The sequence below is a fragment of the Pleurodeles waltl genome, chromosome 3_1, assembly GCF_031143425.1.
Source record: "Pleurodeles waltl isolate 20211129_DDA chromosome 3_1, aPleWal1.hap1.20221129, whole genome shotgun sequence".
Classification (NCBI taxonomy): Eukaryota; Metazoa; Chordata; class Amphibia; order Caudata; family Salamandridae; genus Pleurodeles; species Pleurodeles waltl.
In genome coordinates, this window is record NC_090440.1 from 54,848,269 (window position 1) to 54,867,489 (window position 19,221).

A 19,221-nucleotide genomic window follows, 5' to 3' on the forward strand; every position below is an offset into this window, starting at 1 on the left:
AGTTCAGGTCAACTGCAATGGAGCGGGGGCCAGACAAAGAGACCCTGTTATGCCCGCTAAATGAAAGCATCTTAATTCCTGGATGTGGAACTTAGCGAAGTCCCGTGTTGAGGATGTGTCACACAGCTGAGGTGATGAGAGGTGCTGGTGCAGGGATTCGTTGCGCACGGGCTGTTCAGGGAGGATGCAAGCCTGCGCTGTGAGGTCCTGCATTGTCATCGAACAGGCCACCAACAAGGGCTTGCAATGCAAAGCCATGTGTCAAAATGTGCAGTGCACCAACTGGTTCCGAAGAAGCTGCGGGGATGCAATGTGGAGTCCTGTGTCTTCCAGGATGCTGTGGACGAGGGGCTTGCGATGTGAAGACCTCCAACAAGGATGCATTGTGCAGCTGCAGTTCCAATGGTGATGTGGGCTGTGAAGCAAAGTCCTGAGTCCAGGTTGAAGAGCACAGCAGTTCTGATGCAAAGTTTTTAGGAGAAGACATGCAGCTCTGGCTCTGATTTGGAATTTCTGGGAGGGGATGCGTTTCTTTTGGTCAGTTCTTCTGGGATGACAGTTGGGCTGGCAGAGCACCTTTAGGCCCACTACTGGTGTGGCACCACTTGGGAGAGCAGAACTCAAGCTCGAAGAGTCCCGGTGCTACAAGGATGTTGGGGCCTGGTGTTTCCCTGGAACATTGACAACAAGGCCAGCCAATTAGCCCTTGGAGTACCTATGATGGTTTTGCGTTCAAAGTGCAGGTCCCGTCCTTCTCAGTCAGGCAGAAGGGCAGCACGGTAGTACAATGGGGCAGAAGGGTGGCAGGCTTTCTTGCAAAAAAGTAGTACAGCAATCCTTCTTCTGGAGGTTTCCTGCCCCCAGAGGTGTCAGACATCTCCTTCCTCCCTGCCCTGGCCCCAGCTTGTCTGGGTAAAAAAAACCTCTAGTGTCAAACCCTTTGTGAGAGTGCTCAGGCAGAGCTTTTGTGATTTGAGGTGACAGCGCCACCATTCATGACCTCAGAGATGACCCATTCTGCCAACACCTACTGCCCTTTTGTTCCACTGGGTGGGAGCAATGCATAAATACCAACTGCCAGCTACATCTAATCATGTGACCTGGGATCAAGTTGCAGGCAGCAAATCGCTAGGACAAGCAACGGCCAACTTCCTAAAAAGTGGCATTTTCAGAATTGTGACTTAAAATCTGAATTTACCATTTAATTACAATTCTTTAGACATCAAACTCAACCTGTCCACCTGTTCCCAATGGAACGTTATTATTAAATGTAAAAAGGAAACTCAATGTTATCCTATGGGAGAGGTGTGCCATGCAGCAATGAAAAACAAATTTAAGAGTTTTTCGCTACCAGCAGATGTAAAACTTAAAAGTACATGTCCAACTTTTCTAATACACTGCACTTTGCCCTTTGAGCTGTCAGGACCTACTCTAGGGGATGAAATATGTATCAAAAGGGAAGGTCTAGGCCTCACAAGAGGTTTATTTTGCCAGGTCGAAATGGCACTTTATAATTGCACACACATGGCACAATGGCAGGCCTGAGGGATTTTTTAAAGGGCTATTTAGGAGGGTGGCACAATAAGTGCTGCAGACCCACTAGTAGCATTTAATGTGTAGACCCTGGGTACACATAGTATCACTTTATTAGGGGCTTACAAGTAAACTAAAGGTGCCGGTTGGGTGTAAGTCAAGTTTACCATGTTTAAAGGAGAGAGCATACGCATGTTAGCAGTAGTAAAGTGTGCAGATTCTTAAAAGCCAACAAAAATGGGTCCAGAAAACAAGCGGGAGAAGGCAAAAGGTTTTGAGATGACCGTGCAGAAAGGGCCAAGTCCAAAATTAATTATGAGTAGCAGGTCAGGTAGGATACCAATGGGGGCCTGTAAAAATGTGTGGCCTTATAAAAGCTTCTGAAATGGCTGTCCCAGACAGCGGCAAATAATAGACCCCACTACACAGCCACAGGGAGGCAGTTAAAAGTTATCTCTGTCACAAAAAAAGGCAAGAGTGACATGATAAAAATTTAGAAGATATGCTGTAGCATTTCTTTACATGATACAATAGAAAGCTGGATGCGCTGCCAACCACCATAGTGTGTGCAGCTTTGCGATGGAGTTCCTAGTTGAGCACAGACCCCCAATAACCCCGGATGACCGCATCAGGAGTTCTTCACTTCTCTGAGTGCCCTTGTGATCTGGAGGCCTCGAGGGAGTGCAGTGGGCCTGGCATGGAGTCCTGATGATACTGCAGGACACAGTAGTTGATTGCTTTGTTTGCCAGACGGCGGTGCCCAAGATGAAAGCCCCATAGTCACAAAAGTTCTACGAGGCTCGCGCTGGCACATGTCCTATCCTATGGGATAGGACATCCTTTCTGTATGGCAACCTGGGGGCTTGCATCCTCTCCACCTTCCAATGCTTCTCATCGGTGGTCACAGCCGGGAACAACCTTGCAACAGTAAGCCCCTCCCCCAATTGCTATGAGACTCTGAGTATTGTGCAGCTGTTTCAGAGGCTGGATTTCTTTTGCTGCAGCACAAAGGCTGTGATGCATGGGCCTTCCTGCGCTCTTGCCCTAGGGGCATTTTCAAGGTGGCTTCATCAGTGGCTGGCTTTCAATGGTGGGCCTCTCCACCTACGACCCTGCTCATTGGAGCTCCTAACTCGACCCCAGTGGTGGAAGAGGCCCTCGCCCAAACTTCTTTTGCCTTCACTGTGATGGACAGAACTGGGGACCTTGGTTGTGCACCCTCTTTTCTCATCTGGCGGCACTGGGTGAGACCACTGGAGAGGCTGATCAGTGGCCTTTGGTGGATCCTGCTCCTTGATATGGGATGCCTCCCTAGAGCAGTAAAGTTCTGTGACAGTGTGCTGCTGAGCTCTGCTACCGTGTGCCCAGAAGCCTCCTGGACACCTGCAAGGTGCGACCCTGGATTTTACTGGACAGAGGGGCTGATTTAAGAAATGTGTCCCTTAGTGCCCCCTTACCGCCATTATGTGTGTGCTGTGTTTAAAGTACCATGGCGCAGGGTAGGGGGCAATAGCATAATATTTTGCTACTCCTGCAGAGTACATAAGGGCTATTAGACCTGACAGCCTTAGGGTGGTCACCCCTAACTTTTTGCCTGCCTCCCTCCACTTTTTAGATACTGTTTTTTCTGGTTTTAGGACCCTGCGCACTTTACCACTGCTAACCAGTGCTAAAGTGCATATGCTCTCTCCCTTTAAACATGGAAACATTGGATCATACCCAATTTGACTATTTAATTTACTTACAAGTCCCTGGTAGTGTGCACTATATGTGCCCATGGCCTGTAGATTAAAGGCTACTAGTAGGCCTGCAGCACTGATTGTGCCACCCACTTAAGTAGTCCCTTAACCTTGTCTCAGGCCTGCCATTGCAAGGCCTGTGTGTGCTGTTTCACTGCCAATTTGACTTGGCATTTAAAAGTACTTGCCAAGCCTAAAACCCCCTTTTTCCACACACAGGACACCCCTAACGTATGACATAGGTAACCCATAGGGCAGGGTGCTGTGTAGGTAAAAGGCAGGACATGTACCTGTGTAGTTTCGATGTCCTAGTAGTGTAAAACTCCTACGTTCGTTTTTACACTGCTGTGAGGCCTGCTCCCTTCATAGGCTAACATTGGGGCTGCCCTCATACATTGTTTGAGTGGTAGCTGCTGATCTGAAAGGAGTAGGAAGGTCATATTTAGCATTGCTAGAAGGGTGATACAAAATCCTACCAACTGGTGAAGTTGGATTTTATATTACTATTTTAGAAATGCTACTTTTAGAAAGAGAGCATTTCTCTGCACTTAAATCCTTCTGTGCCTTCCAATCCATGTCTGGCTAGGTTTAGTTGACAGCTCCCTTGTGCATTCACTCAGACACACCCCAAACACAGGATACTCAGCCTCACTTGCATACATCTGCATTTTGAATGGGTCTTCCTGGGCTGGGAGGGTGGCGGGCTTGACATGTACATGTCAAAGGACAGTAGCCTGCCCTCACACAAAGGACTGCCACACCCCCTACTGGGACCCTGGCAGACAGGATGGAATGAAAGGGGACCCTGTGCACTTCTAAGACACTCTTTGAAGTCTCCCCCACTTCAAAGGCACATTTGGGTATTTAAGTAGGGTCTCTGACCCTACCAACTTAGACACTTCTTGGGGTAGACACTCTACCTCACAGACACTTCCTGGAGAAGAAAATGGAACCAGAACATGCATCCTTCCAAGAAGAACTGCCTGGCTCCACAAAGGACTCACCTGACTGCTTTCTGTGAAGAACTGCTGCCTTGCTGTTGCCCTGCTGCCTTGCTGTTCTCTGGCTGTGGTGAAGAAGTGCTCTCCAAGGTCTTGGATAGAGCTTGCCTCCTGTTACCTGAAAACTCAGGACCAAAAAGACTTGGGCCCTCATTACAACCCTGGCGGTCGGAGTTAAAGCGGCGGTAATACCCCCAACAGGCCGGCGGGAAAAAAATGGTATTACGACCGTGGCGGAAACCGCCAACATAGCCACTTTAACACTCCGACTGCCACCGCGGTACAAACAAACAGTGTGGCGGTAACCGCCAACAGACAGGCGGAAGACAATGTACCGCCCACCCTATCACAAGATGCCAATCCGCCACCTTTTCCGTGGTGTAACCAACGTGATCAAAAACATGGCAGAATCAGTACACAGAAGGGGAAATCACTCACCTCTCTACACCACATGATGAACCAGGACGCCATCAATCAATCAATCAATCAAATATTTGTAAAGCGCACTACGTACCAGTGAGGGTTTCAAGGCGCTGTGGGGGGGGTGCTGCTACTGCTCGAAGAGCCAGGTCTTGAGGAGTCTTCTGAAGGAGAGCAAGTCCTGGGTCTGTCATAGGTCAGACGGGATGGTGTTCCAGGTCTTGGCGGCGAGGTACGAGATTGATCTGCCGCCGGAAGATTTGCGCCAGATGCGGGGGATGGAGGCGAGGGCGAGGTTGGCGGAGCGGAGTTGCCGGGTAGGTGTGTAGAAGCTGAGTCTGCTGTTCAGGTATGTTGGTCCGGTGTTGTGGAGTGCCGTGTGTGCGTGGGTGAGGAGCTTGAAGGTGATCCTCTTTTCGACGGGGAGCCAGTGAAGGTCTCTAAGGTGGGGGGTGATGTGGCTGTGGCAAGGAATGTTGAGGATGAGTCGGGCGGAGGCGTTCTGGATGCATTCTAGGTGTTGAAGGTGTTTTGATGGGATGCCGGCGTAGAGGAAGTTGCCGTAGTCGAGTCTGCTGCTGACGAGGGCCTGGGTTACTGTTTTTCTTGTTTCTGTTGGGATCCATTTGTAGATTCTGCAGAGCATGCGGAGGGTGTTGTAGCAGGAGGAGGAGATGGCATTGACCTGCTTTGACATGGAGAGGGATGAGTCGAGGGTGAAGCCGAGGTTTTGTGCGCTGTCGGTGGGTGTCGGCGGGGGGCCCAGCGATGTTGGCCACCATGAGTTGTCCCAGGCGGAGGGGGTGGGCCCAAGGATGAGGACCTCTGTTTTGTCCGAGTTCAGTTTTAGCCTGCTGTCTCTCATCCAGTCGGCGATGGCTTTCAGTCCCTCATGGAGGTTGGTTTTGGCGGTGTAAGGGTCCTTGGTGAGGGAGAGGATGAGTTGGGTGTCGTCGGCGTAGGAGATGATGTTGAGGTTGTGCTGACAGGCCACCTGTGCGAGGAGGGCCATGTAGATGTTGAACAGCGTCGGGCTGAGGGATGAGCCCTGGGGTAAGCCACAGATGATGTTGAAGGCCTTGGACTGGTACGGGGGGAGGCGGACTCTTTGGGTTCTGCCGGCGAGGAAGGAGGCGGTCCATTCGAGGGCCTGGTCTTGGATTCCTGCTTCGTGGAGTCCACATCGACTCTGCTTGCAGTCCTGACCTTGCTGGATGCAGAAGTTTTTATGTACACATCATTAGATGCCTGAAGCATGACTCAAGGATATGATCTTTGTAGTAATACTGGCCAGAATAAATTCAGATTCCAGTGTACCATAAAACATGGATACCATGTTTCACCCTAGGATTACCTAAGTGTGATGGAAAAGGACAGACATACACCTTATATACCATCATTGAAGACATACAGGTATGTACTGGTACTGGTGTATTAACTGCTCAGTAGCAGCGAGCTCTCGTACGTTTAAAATGTTTGTAAGACTGCATGGCTTTTCAGTATGTAAAATGTTGTTAGTTTGGACTAAGAACACCGAAATCTGCACATGTAGATATTCATGAGAAATAGGAATCTATATACATGTGCAGCACAATTCAGCACACATTGAGGAGTACACATACAAACATTGACAAAAGAGACCTGCAGCCTAGCCTTCAATATTGTGGTTTTGGAACATTTTCATAGGTTAAATAAGGAAATACCCCAAAATTCTGGGATTTCTGCAATAACTACAACCCACTAACTATTGAATTGTGCTTGTGGCACTGTATGGGAATTGGGCAATGTAACCAGTGCTTGGTTGACATTTCTATTATGTAGGTGCTCTGAGGCTCACTAAGTACCATTACTTTACATCATCTCCTTATATATTTTTGTCATGATATAAATCATGCACATTGCCGTATTGCATTACCCACAAATGAGCATTCCATGATCATGTTGGCCATTACCGATAAAGGTACATCACAAAAGGCAGATAAAACAGACATATATACCTACTGGTCCACCGATCTCCAGTCCAAGGTAATCTATGATGTCTGCTTCCCTGGAGATTACATTTACCCATTGATGCTTCATTTGGACTGTAGTACAGTCCACACAGAAGATCTTATGATGGTGCTAAATTTTCTTTGGCAGGGTTGCCCTGGCTCACCCTGCTACTAGCTGCAACCATCCTTGGGAGGTAATGGACGATTCTCCATATCAAACCTCCCCAACTCAACCTCACTAAACTTCCTACTCCTACCAAATATAGTGGACACCCTCCCAAAAACACTACCCCCCAAAACTAACACCTTTGCAAAACTTAACTATCCCAACAATAAAACCCCCCAAAACATACTCCCAACACTACAAAGACAATTATTACAAATGATAATGGCAATGCACCAAATATATGACAGAGACAAACACCGAAAAGACCAAAATCCACTTTTATCACTGACATACTCTCCAAACAGCTCCAACACCAAGCACAGACTAACAGAGATTATGGGAAAGTGAAAGAAACTTCCCACTTCCTAGTTTGCAGCCTGCCACACCTAAATGTGTCATTTTCTGCGTGTAATCTGCCCGTTTTTTTACAGATGTGTCATTTTATTTATGCATAGATACAGAAATAACCAGTGAGTGATTAACACACAACACATTAGCCACAATGCATTTTATGGCCACTCAAGTGGCATAATTTACACTGGAAGGAATTTTGGAAAGCAGGAAAAACACCTTGGCCTCACTTTCCTTGCTCCTCTTTTCCTACTGGACAGGTTGATTTTCTGATGTGTGATTTAGCAGTGGTCAAAGTGTGCCTATGTATTAATGTTAACCTTTTTAGCATTGACATTTTGATGGACCAAATTCATATTTGGATGACACATGAATATTTAAATGTGTATGTGTTTTAACAATTTTTCAGTTTTTTGCAATTTGCACTATGTTTGGATACACGTAGTTAGCTGCAGAGTATAGCTGCATTCAGACCATCTGTCTGGATTCCTGCCATATGATTTGTTACTGATGGATTACACATCTGCAGTCTGCCCTATAAGTCTAGTAGATTATGTTTGGTGCATGCACATGGCCCCTTCTTAAATGTTTAGCATATCTGTTTGCCCATAGTTTGGGCATCACAAGTCCAGCTTGAGTAGACCTGACAAGTGTGACTGATCCAGAGTGACACAATGTATAGCAAATTACTGTCTAGCCTTACTGTGCATTTGAGAGATGTTCTTTTACATGTGGGTAGCCTTTCTCATCAGATGGAAATCTATGCAATTGCCAAGCTGCAACACCAGGCAAACTTGCAAATGCTTTAGTATGTAGTACCTTTCCAGGAGTGACATTACATGGAGTTAGAGCTTGACATTCTCTTGTTACTTTACATTTTGTTGAATACAGCAGCAATCGTTAATGGAGCATTATAGCTCACAGCATATATTGGTTGGCACAAAGATGCACTATCACAGTCTCAGACCTTCCTGCATGTGACAGTTTCTTCCTTGCCTCATGGTACATGTGCACTGACATTTGTCCTGGACAGCCAATGCAGGCCTGACACAGGGCATTATGCAAGGTTTTAAAGTGTTTTGAAAGATACAGTACCTATTTTAGCAATTTGCCATCTGACATTGCTTTAGTGGAAGTAGACTAACTGGGCAGCACTGTGTGGCCATGCCTATTATATGGCCAGCTTGGTACACTTACAGGGAAATATGTAGAGTATACTGTGTCCCACATGTGTTACAGGGAAACAAACATCATGAGGGGCAGCTCACATAGTTAGTCATCATACAATTTTTGAAACTGCACTCCCTTCAGAATGTGGAAGAGGCTCTAAAGCTGAAAACACTGCACCAGTCCATACAATCCCAGCATGTGAACACTGTTACACAAAACATACTTTATGTTCCATATGTCTTCCACAGGCACATATGCTCTGCACATGGTATCCTCATGCACACATGCTTCAACAAACATAATGTTGGTCGGGTGAGTGTGTCACACAACAACAGACCTTTAGAATAGGGCTTTCACCCCTTAGCCATCATGCAGTGTGACATTGTCAAATAGTCAAATTAACTGGTCATATTCAATTAACACAAGGCAAACATGCACACATGATCTATGTCTTACTTCTGTCAACCTTAGTAGAGTACATGTACTCTGAGTACAGGCTTTTGTATGTGTTTCCTGGTCCAAGGATACAGCATTCCCTCACTCAGGCATATGTAATGGTACATTGTCCACTATACCAGGCTTGGACATGACATTGTGGCCAGGGCCGGGACACCCAGATTCCCAGGACGCAACAGGGGTCTGCATGACTTGATGTAATGGTAACAGCAGCTCCTCCATCCCACTTGCTTTCAGTGTTGTTCCAAACACACCTTGCCGATGCAGAACACAGCAATACTGCTAGATGAGTAGCTTGGCACTGCTTAAGTGTGGGTTGAAACGTGCTCAATTTAGTTTTGGTAATGTGGCATGCCTGCCCTTTCCCTTTAATGCCCCCATTGCATCACATTGCATTTCTGTTTGAATAGAATGGACTAATAAGAGGCATGGCCCCATAATACTGAAAGGGTTAGATTAAATTATTGTAACCCGTTGACCCCTAGTTCCAGTTGATGAGATTTGGGTGCATTGTTGTTTACTGTGACTGTAACATAAAATCAAACACAAACATTTGATTCAACCATTTATTTTCATCATGAACCTTTCACTGTTTAGTAAATCTTCGTCCATAACAATTGTATTTGTTAGGCAAAAACATGTTGAACTATCTGGCTGTGTCGCCTACCATCAGCCATTCTGTGTTGTATCTCTCCTACATCATCCTCCTCAATTGGCGCATGATCATCTGGCACATCGTCCTACAATACATTTGTCCTTACTCAGATGTTGTGGAGGATGGCAGAGACCAGCATGATCTTGCAGACCATAGGGGGTGAGTATAGGAATCTGCCCCCTGACACATCCAAGCATCTAGATCTGAACTTTAGCACACCAAATGTGTGCTCCACTATATTGCAGGTCTTCGTCAGAGCCTGACTGTAGTTGTGTTCAGGATCAGTCTATGGTTGTGCAATTAAGGTCATGACCCAAGGCTGCATTCCATATCCTTGGTCAGCTGAGAGTGAAAAAGACATGACATGTGTCAGTGATTTTGCTATTTGTTTCAGCAACATTTCTGTACAATACTGTTGTGTATACAGATTAACTCATACACATTTTGTACTGTACTTCACAACATGTATTACATATATACATTGGCAGAGGTCTACACATGTCGGTTTCTGTTCTCTGTGTAATAGCAAATGATGATCAAGGCCAGATACTTTAGACACATCTATATGCTGACTTTCATGCTTCTCCTGTGTCTTGCTGTGATGGGTAGTTGGAGAAGCTCTTGCTCACTCCATGTGATGTGTACTCACTACATGTGTTAAGTGACATATTATTGATCATTTTGATCATATTGTTTAGACATTTGTTCACCCTAGGTAGGTAATGACATGGGCAACATGTTAGACACTCACACATACATATGTTCATGTAAAACTGCTGAAGTTATGTGCAGCCTACATGGCATTGAAAATGCTATTTATTTGTTTACTTCCTTTAACATGTAATTTAGGTGCACACATGTGGTGCATTTCTGACATATAAAATGCATTCTTATCAAGTTTCTTGTCAAGCACCAGCTATTGCTTTTGACTGGGAATATTTAATTGTGCACTTTCATTGACACATATGACTTGTTATGTGGACCATCTTTATGTGGGACACACTGATATAATTACTAGTACATGTCTACTGAAAATGTAGCCACAATACTTTAATTTTTAACATGTGTGTGTGTGTGACTGAAACATGTAGGACAACCTGCACGTCTATGCCTTAACTCTTTAATCATTGCTGTGACCACTGAATGTTGAAATTGGTATCCTGAGTACACTGTAATGCTTTGAACAGGTATAATGCTAATCTATGTTTTTGATGGATGTGTGACCGTTTTCACAGCATTGTGTCGGACTCTGTGAGTTTTTAATTTGGGCAAATGACACCACAAAAGTGCTAAACTTTCCAAATTGCTTACATATGTAAATATGGCTTATTCACCATGTATACGTGTGTACCTACACTGTCAGTATGGGTGACACGTATCTGTTTGATACTGTACATTTCATGAAGTAACACAATGTAGGCTTTCCGCACTTTCTGGGCCTATGCTTACATCACATTCCATGCATGATCTTTGTATATAAAACTTCCAGTGTTCGTTCCGTAACTTTCTACAACATACATGTTCACTTGCCTGTGTGACACATGTCTTCATTACAACATTATTGTTATCACACTATTCAAAATGTGGACATTTGACTGATACCAAGAATAGGTACACCATTGAGGAGACACTCAGCTCACAAGTATCAATAGCCTTTGTACTCATGTTAAATTCTCAGACATACACATAGATTTTGACATGTTTCATTAATCAGTACAGATGATATGGTTCCATTCTTTCACACAGAGTAGAGTGAGGCATTACTGCTCACAGATGTTCTGTAGCTAATGACATAGACAAATATATATATATATTTATATATATATGAACATCAGTAGGTGACATCATTAGGTACATGGTGCTGTACATTGTTCCCACTATGTACACATGAAAATAGGGACCAGAAATGTTGGAAGGTGGCACAGTGCGGAGCATGAAGTCGCCTATCTACTCTGCACTGCATCACTGGAAAAGGACAAAGTTGCCCAGTATTTTGGCCACATTGCACGTTCATGTCCCTTCACCCTGCAATTACACACAATGGGCTGGCTAGCACAAACCTAGGCACCCTTGCAGCATGGTGCAAGGGTGCCTTTGTGGCATGCAGATTGCTGTTTGTGCATGAATAGACACATCTCTGCACATATATGACCCTTAGAAGCACAATCAACTATGTATGTGTGTCATGGAATGAAGCACACATAGTAAGCATTAGTGACTTCGGGGACTACAGTTATTGATCCCTCTTGCACATCAGCTGGTGGGCAATATTTATTGTACATATTCCTAGAGTTCCCTTGTTTGGAATAGATGCCATTTATTATGAACCATGACATTTTAATGGAAACACCAACATAACAAACACAGGACAGCTCTCTTGCACACAGGAACACCGATTTTTGCAAATGGTTGCATTTGTCCTACATGCTTTGATATAGAAAAACAATCAGAGGTGCTTTTTGTGCCTTGACATATCAGAGTTATGTAAGATCATTAAACATGTAGCATAATGCATGGTGGAAGTTTGAAACACACCCCTCGTACATATGGCCCTAGCTTCATCAACAGAGATGGCTATGGCTATTCTGTCATACATTTTTCAATTTTAGTTTTAGTAATTGTTTTGCATTGTATAGTTCTGATTTACATACCAAAAAGTAGGCATTCCCATTTCAGTCATTCTGGAGCCACTCATTTAGGATGCTGTGCCTTAAGTTGTATGCATAATGTGTGCTCCCTGGATATTTGGCTAGCACATTGCTGAACCAGCCTAGATGATTCACAGTGGCCTGACCATTGATAGACCAAGTGTGGTTTCTATTGTGGAACAGGTATGCTGTTTCAGCCAGGGGCACCAACTGCAAGGTGTGCAGTCTATAGCCCCCACAATGTATTGGAAGCCCTGCAATGGCATAGAAGCCTTGCTTGATCTCCAGCTGGCGTTGTTGTGTCTTGGGGAAGAGAAGGTACTGTGGTGTGAGGCAAATGAAGGCATCCAGGACAGTGGGCAAGAATACAGAAAAAATGCTTGTGATATTCCTGCTTCTCTCGCTCTTTTGAAAAGGAACGACCCAAATGTGAGCATGTGTAGGAAAGCCATCACGTTCACGTGTGGAGGAATGTTGATGGCCCAGGCAGTTGGAAGCAGCAGACGTGGCCCAATCTTCTGCAGCATATCTATGATGGACTACCTTCTGAGCCTATATAATTTGATCACCTCATCCTATCCTGGTTGAGCCCGGCTGCTTTTGTACCAAGCTACCAACTCGATCATGCATTGTCCCGATCTGAATCCTTCTTACCGCGATTGTCTGTCAATCTCGAGGCATCACCTGGTCTCTTGCTGGTTCTGGACAGACTAAGGTAAGGGCAACCCTTACCAGTAGCCACGGTGCTGGTGATAGCGTAACACCAGGCAGACCGTGACTTCCAGAAGGAGTCCCAGAGGAAAAAACCCAATCCTGGATAAAACCTCAGAAGCAAGGAACTCCTGAAACAGAGGTAAGAAAAAAGGGAAGCGTAATATGAACTGTAAACAACAAAAACTGCAGACAAGAAAAAACAGGAGAAGTCCAAGAAATCACCGGATACAGGAGCAACACCAGAACGGAAGTGTTTGCAATGCAAGGAACAGAAGACCAACTGTGCTTATATACTGGCAAACAGGAAGTGACACGCAGGAAGTTCCGAAGACACCATCTTGAATTGGGAAAAGCCACATTTGGGTGAATGGAAAAATAGCCATGGTGTAAAAGAAGAAGGAAATCATGCAGGGTAGGAAACACAGACGCCTGGGAAGAAGAAAAGATAGCTAATAGGAAAACCATAAAGACAGAGAAAACAAGCAAAAAGAAAAAAGGGAGAAAGAATAGGTAAGAGAAATTATAAGGGCAAAAAGTGGGTGCAGCGCGAAGCAGCGCCCAAAGAAAGGTGTACCTGTCGCGCTGTGGACCGAAAAATAGGCAGCGACCCGAAACGCGGCTCAAAACGTGGCCTGCGGCAGAAACGGCCATCCCGGACTCGTACCGCCGATCTGATTGCGGTCTGCAATTGGGGTGCCCCAGGTCCTCACGGCGGGGTAAATTCAGTGACTTTTGTGGTTCACCTTGACACAGATTGTGATTATTATTTGAGGTGTATTCTCACTACCCCTTAACTAGAATTTCAATTTCTGACAGGTAGTGTCTCAGTTTATAAATTACCTTGAGGCCATGATGCTAGCGCTTACTACTCCATTTTGAGAACTGATGGGAACATTCTGGCAACATTGAACCCAGCCCTGTTTTATGATTGCCCAGGTTATTCTTTTTCTAAATGCTCTGATGTCCCAAATAGTTACAGAATCTAACAGAACACATCCAGAGTGCTTCATTATTTTTTCTTTTTAAAACTATTTTATTTGACCTGTTCATACAAATTGAGGTATAGTTTTGTTTCTTGGTTAGACAATCAATTTAAATTCAAATGCAAGATGCATCACCTATACTAGGCCACTGTCCCTCATCCAGCAAACATGCTTGGGGTTGTCTATGGCAGAAACACCATAATCCCCAGACCCTTCACAGGACCTCCTCCTGATGACAATAATTAAAGCTTCACAGATTTATACATTATTTCTACAAATTATATAATCAGATATCTACATATTTGATGTTTGTTTAATATATTATGCTTGCAGAATTGCAGTGCTGGTCAAAGAGAACACTGACTATTCCAAAATCACAGCCATTATCCTAGATTGAGTCCTTAATATTCTCTTCCTGAAAATGACTTGGCCAACCCAATCTTCTTACCCCTCAAGACATTTGTGTCACTACCTACGACTCCATCATCAGACAGGAAAATCTAGGTAAAATTATATCATCCACAAAAAAAAATCATAAAACTGAAGTATCCTTTCAATGGCTTCTTCATCCTTTTCTTACACTAAGCCATTAATCCCTTTGTGTTCCCTTTCTCCCAGTTCTCAAGAACTCCTTCCTCTCTGCCTCTGATACACAACTCACTGCACACTTTGATGACCTTAATTATCCTTCCATAACCAAAGAACTATTTCAGGCCTTTCTTCCTAACTGGTTTGTTCTCACCATTTTTCCTTCAAAGTTTTTGTTAGTACATCAAAGCTGTGAAAATGAAGTCCCTTCTTACAAAATCTAACTATGGCCTCTCACACTCCATGAAGCAGAAGTACCATAGAGTTTTTCTTACAGAGGTACAAAAAGGAAAATATTTGGTAGTTGAGGTAAATGGGACGTGCAAAGTCTCAAAGTGAGATGCATAAGCTGGTGTAAGTACCAATACCTAAAGGCCAGTCTGCTACCACTCCCTGACAACTAGCTGCATGCATCCTAAATGATTTAAATGATTGATCACCCATCATTAAAATAGCTAGCTTAGGTGTGCCCATTAACTCTGTAATATTAATTATTTCACATTGCCCAATCAAGGCAACATTATTCTAAATACATTATATATTCACCATCAATACACATGTTCCTTTTGCCATGAACATAGCAGCCAGAGATGGGTCTCCCTTTTTGTTAATATTGACCAGATTTGTAATTTTCTCTTTAAAAGAGATGAAACTGTTTTACAAGACAAAGGAAAGAAATTGATACAAAGAGTCAAAGTAAACTGAGTTGCATCTTGCTATGGGTGTTAGGTTATTTTGAGATACCATATACTTCACTTTTCACAGGTTTATTCTACATAGGCCCAGATTTAGAGGTTGGCCCACGGGTACTCCATCACTAACATGGTGGATATCCCTCTGCCTTTTTGCAATTGCCATAAGAAATAATGCACTTATAATAAGCATGAAGGGATTACTAAAAGATGCAATTTAGCATGGCAAAATGCTCCTTTATGGAGATCATGAAAAAATTAAAACCAGATAAGGAACATTCAGATTTGAATTGTTTCAATATGTTTTACCTCTCCATAGCGTACTATACTTACGAAACGTGCCAATCATCTTGGATAAGCAATGTGTTAATAAAAAAAAAATACCAAAGATCAGAAAGGAATTTTCCCAGGTTAGAACCCATTTTCATATTAGTTATTCAAGTAAGCATTTTGAATTAATTCCTTTGAAAACCAGCATAGACTTGGACAACACTGCTGAAGACAAAACCACCACCATAAACCTGAACTTCCTTTCTCTTGTGCATCATATCCACACCTGGCAGGTCCCACATCTCCAACCTACCCCTGCCCGAAGAGGATAATATGAACAAAATACATTTATCAATGAATTAAATGGACTGGTCACATTAGGGGGAGCTTTAAAAAATCAGGATGCCAATTACCTCAGGGAATACAAAAAACACACCTTAGTGCTGGAATCCACAACCCACAGCAGGAATATGGAACTGCTTACCAAAAAAACTAAGAGTGATTTGTGGGGCAACATCAATTTACATAACAATAAATCAGGCCTAACATGTTCCTACATGAGGTAGCTAACACATTAACACTACCAGCGGCACCAAATGCTGTGTTTGCTTTCGTCTTACCATACTTGTTTCCACAATTATAAGAAATTGGGCTATTGGTTGAGGGGCGTGGGTATAACCCTATTCAGGCAGCAACCACAATTCCCTGTTAGAGTAAAGTCATAAGCAAACCTGAAATTAACATGTGCACAATCCTCAATATAGGGGCAGTGTCTATGCCCAATTTCATATCGTAATAAAGTAAAAGACAACACAAGACAAATCTCAAACCAATTTAAGAAAGGAGACCAATTTAATAAATAGTTTAAGAGCAAAATTATAAAAATCCAAACAGTAGAACCGTAGATATGCAGTTTTGAAGATTTAAGTGAAAATAGTGCCAAAAAGCACAAAGCACCAACTGTGGTTGTTTGGTTGTCCTAAACAGGGTAAAAGTCACAAGTTCAGGTCAACTGCAATGGAGCGGGGGCCAGACAAAGAGACCCTGTTATGCCCGCTAAATGAAAGCATCTTAATTCCTGGATGTGGAACTTAGCGAAGTCCCGTGTTGAGGATGTGTCACACAGCTGAGGTGATGAGAGGTGCTGGTGCAGGGATTCGTTGCGCACGGGCTGTTCAGGGAGGATGCAAGCCTGCGCTGTGAGGTCCTGCATTGTCATCGAACAGGCCACCAACAAGGGCTTGCAATGCAAAGCCATGTGTCAAAATGTGCAGTGCACCAACTGGTTCCGAAGAAGCTGCGGGGATGCAATGTGGAGTCCTGTGTCTTCCAGGATGCTGTGGACGAGGGGCTTGCAATGTGAAGACCTCCAACAAGGATGCATTGTGCAGCTGCAGTTCCAATGGTGATGTGGGCTGTGAAGCAAAGTCCTGAGTCCAGGTTGAAGAGCACAGCAGTTCTGATGCAAAGTTTTTAGGAGAAGACATGCAGCTCTGGCTCTGATTTGGAATTTCTGGGAGGGGATGCGTTTCTTTTGGTCAGTTCTTCTGGGATGACAGTTGGGCTGGCAGAGCACCTTTAGGCCCACTACTGGTGTGGCACCACTTGGGAGAGCAGAACTCAAGCTCGAAGAGTCCCGGTGCTACAAGGATGTTGGGGCCTGGTGTTTCCCTGGAACATTGACAACAAGGCCAGCCAATTAGCCCTTGGAGTACCTATGATGGTTTTGCGTTCAAAGTGCAGGTCCCGTCCTTCTCAGTCAGGCAGAAGGGCAGCACGGTAGTACAATGGGGCAGAAGGGTGGCAGGCTTTCTTGCAAAAAAGTAGTACAGCAATCCTTCTTCTGGAGGTTTCCTGCCCCCAGAGGTGTCAGACATCTCCTTCCTCCCTGCCCTGGCCCCAGCTTGTCTGGGTAAAAAAAACCTCTAGTGTCAAACCCTTTGTGAGAGTGCTCAGGCAGAGCTTTTGTGATTTGAGGTGACAGCGCCACCATTCATGACCTCAGAGATGACCCATTCTGCCAACACCTACTGCCCTTTTGTTCCACTGGGTGGGAGCAATGCATAAATACCAACTGCCAGCTACATCTAATCATGTGACCTGGGATCAAGTTGCAGGCAGCAAATCGCTAGGACAAGCAACGGCCAACTTCCTAAAAAGTGGCATTTTCAGAATTGTGACTTAAAATCTGAATTTACCATTTAATTACAATTCTTTAGACATCAAACTCAACCTGTCCACCTGTTCCCAATGGAACGTTATTATTAAATGTAAAAAGGAAACTCAATGTTATCCTATGGGAGAGGTGTGCCATGCAGCAATGAAAAACAAATTTAAGAGTTTTTCGCTACCAGCAGATGTAAAACTTAAAAGTACATGTCCAACTTTTCTAATACACTGCACTTTGCCCTTTGAGCTGTCAGGACCTACTCTAGGGGATGAAATATGTATCAAAAGGGAAGGTCTAGGCCTCACAAGAGGTTTATTTTGCCAGGTCGAAATGGCACTTTATAATTGCACACACATGGCACAATGGCAGGCCTGAGGGATTTTTTAAAGGGCTATTTAGGAGGGTGGCACAATAAGTGCCGCAGACCCACTAGTAGCATTTAATGTATAGACCCTGGGTACACATAGTATCACTTTATTAGGGGCTTACGAGTAAACTAAAGGTGCCGGTTGGGTGTAAGTCAAGTTTACCATGTTTAAAGGAGAGAGCATACGCATGTTAGCAGTAGTAAAGTGTGCAGATTCTTAAAAGCCAACAAAAATGGGTCCAGAAAACAGGCAGGAGAAGGCAAAAGGTTTTGAGATGACCGTGCAGAAAGGGCCAAGTCCAAAATTAATTATGAGTAGCAGGTCAGGTAGGATACCAATGGGGGCCTGTAAAAATGTGTGGCCTTATAAAAGCTTCTGAAATGGCTGTCCCAGACAGCGGCAAATAATAGACCCCACTACACAGCCACAGGGAGGCAGTTAAAAGTTATCTCTGTCACAAAAAAAGGCAAGAGTGACATGATAAAAATTTAGAAGATATGCTGTAGCATTTCTTTACATGATACAATAGAAAGCTGGATGCGCTGCCAACCACCATAGTGTGTGCAGCTTTGCGATGGAGTTCCTAGTTGAGCACAGACCCCCAATAACCCCGGATGACCGCATCAGGAGTTCTTCACTTCTCTGAGTGCCCTTGTGATCTGGAGGCCTCGAGGGAGTGCAGTGGGCCTGGCATGGAGTCCTGATGATACTGCAGGACACAGTAGTTGATTGCTTTGTTTGCCAGACGGCGGTGCCCAAGATGAAAGCCCCATAGTCACAAAAGTGCTACGAGGCTCGCGCTGGCACATGTCCTATCCTATGGGATAGGACATCCTTTCTGTATGGCAACCTGGGGGCCTGCATCCTCTCCACCTTCCAATGCTTCTCATCGGTGGTCACAGCCGGGAACAACCTTGCAACAGTAAGCCCCTCCCCCAATTGCTATGAGACTCTGAGTATTGTGCAGCTGTTTCAGAGGCTGGATTTCTTTTGCTGCAGCACAAAGGCTGTGATGCATGGGCCTTCCTGCGCTCTTGCCCTAGGGGCATTTTCAAGGTGGCTTCATCAGTGGCTGGCTTTCAATGGTGGGCCTCTCCACCTACGACCCTGCTCATTGGAGCTCCTAACTCGACCCCAGGGGTGGAAGAGGCCCTCGCCCAAACTTCTTTTGCCTTCACTGTGATGGACAGAACTGGGGACCTTGGTTGTGCACCCTCTTTTCTCATCTGGCGGCACTGGGTGAGACCACTGGAGAGGCTGATCAGTGGCCTTTGGTGGACCCTGCTCCTTGATATGGGATGCCTCC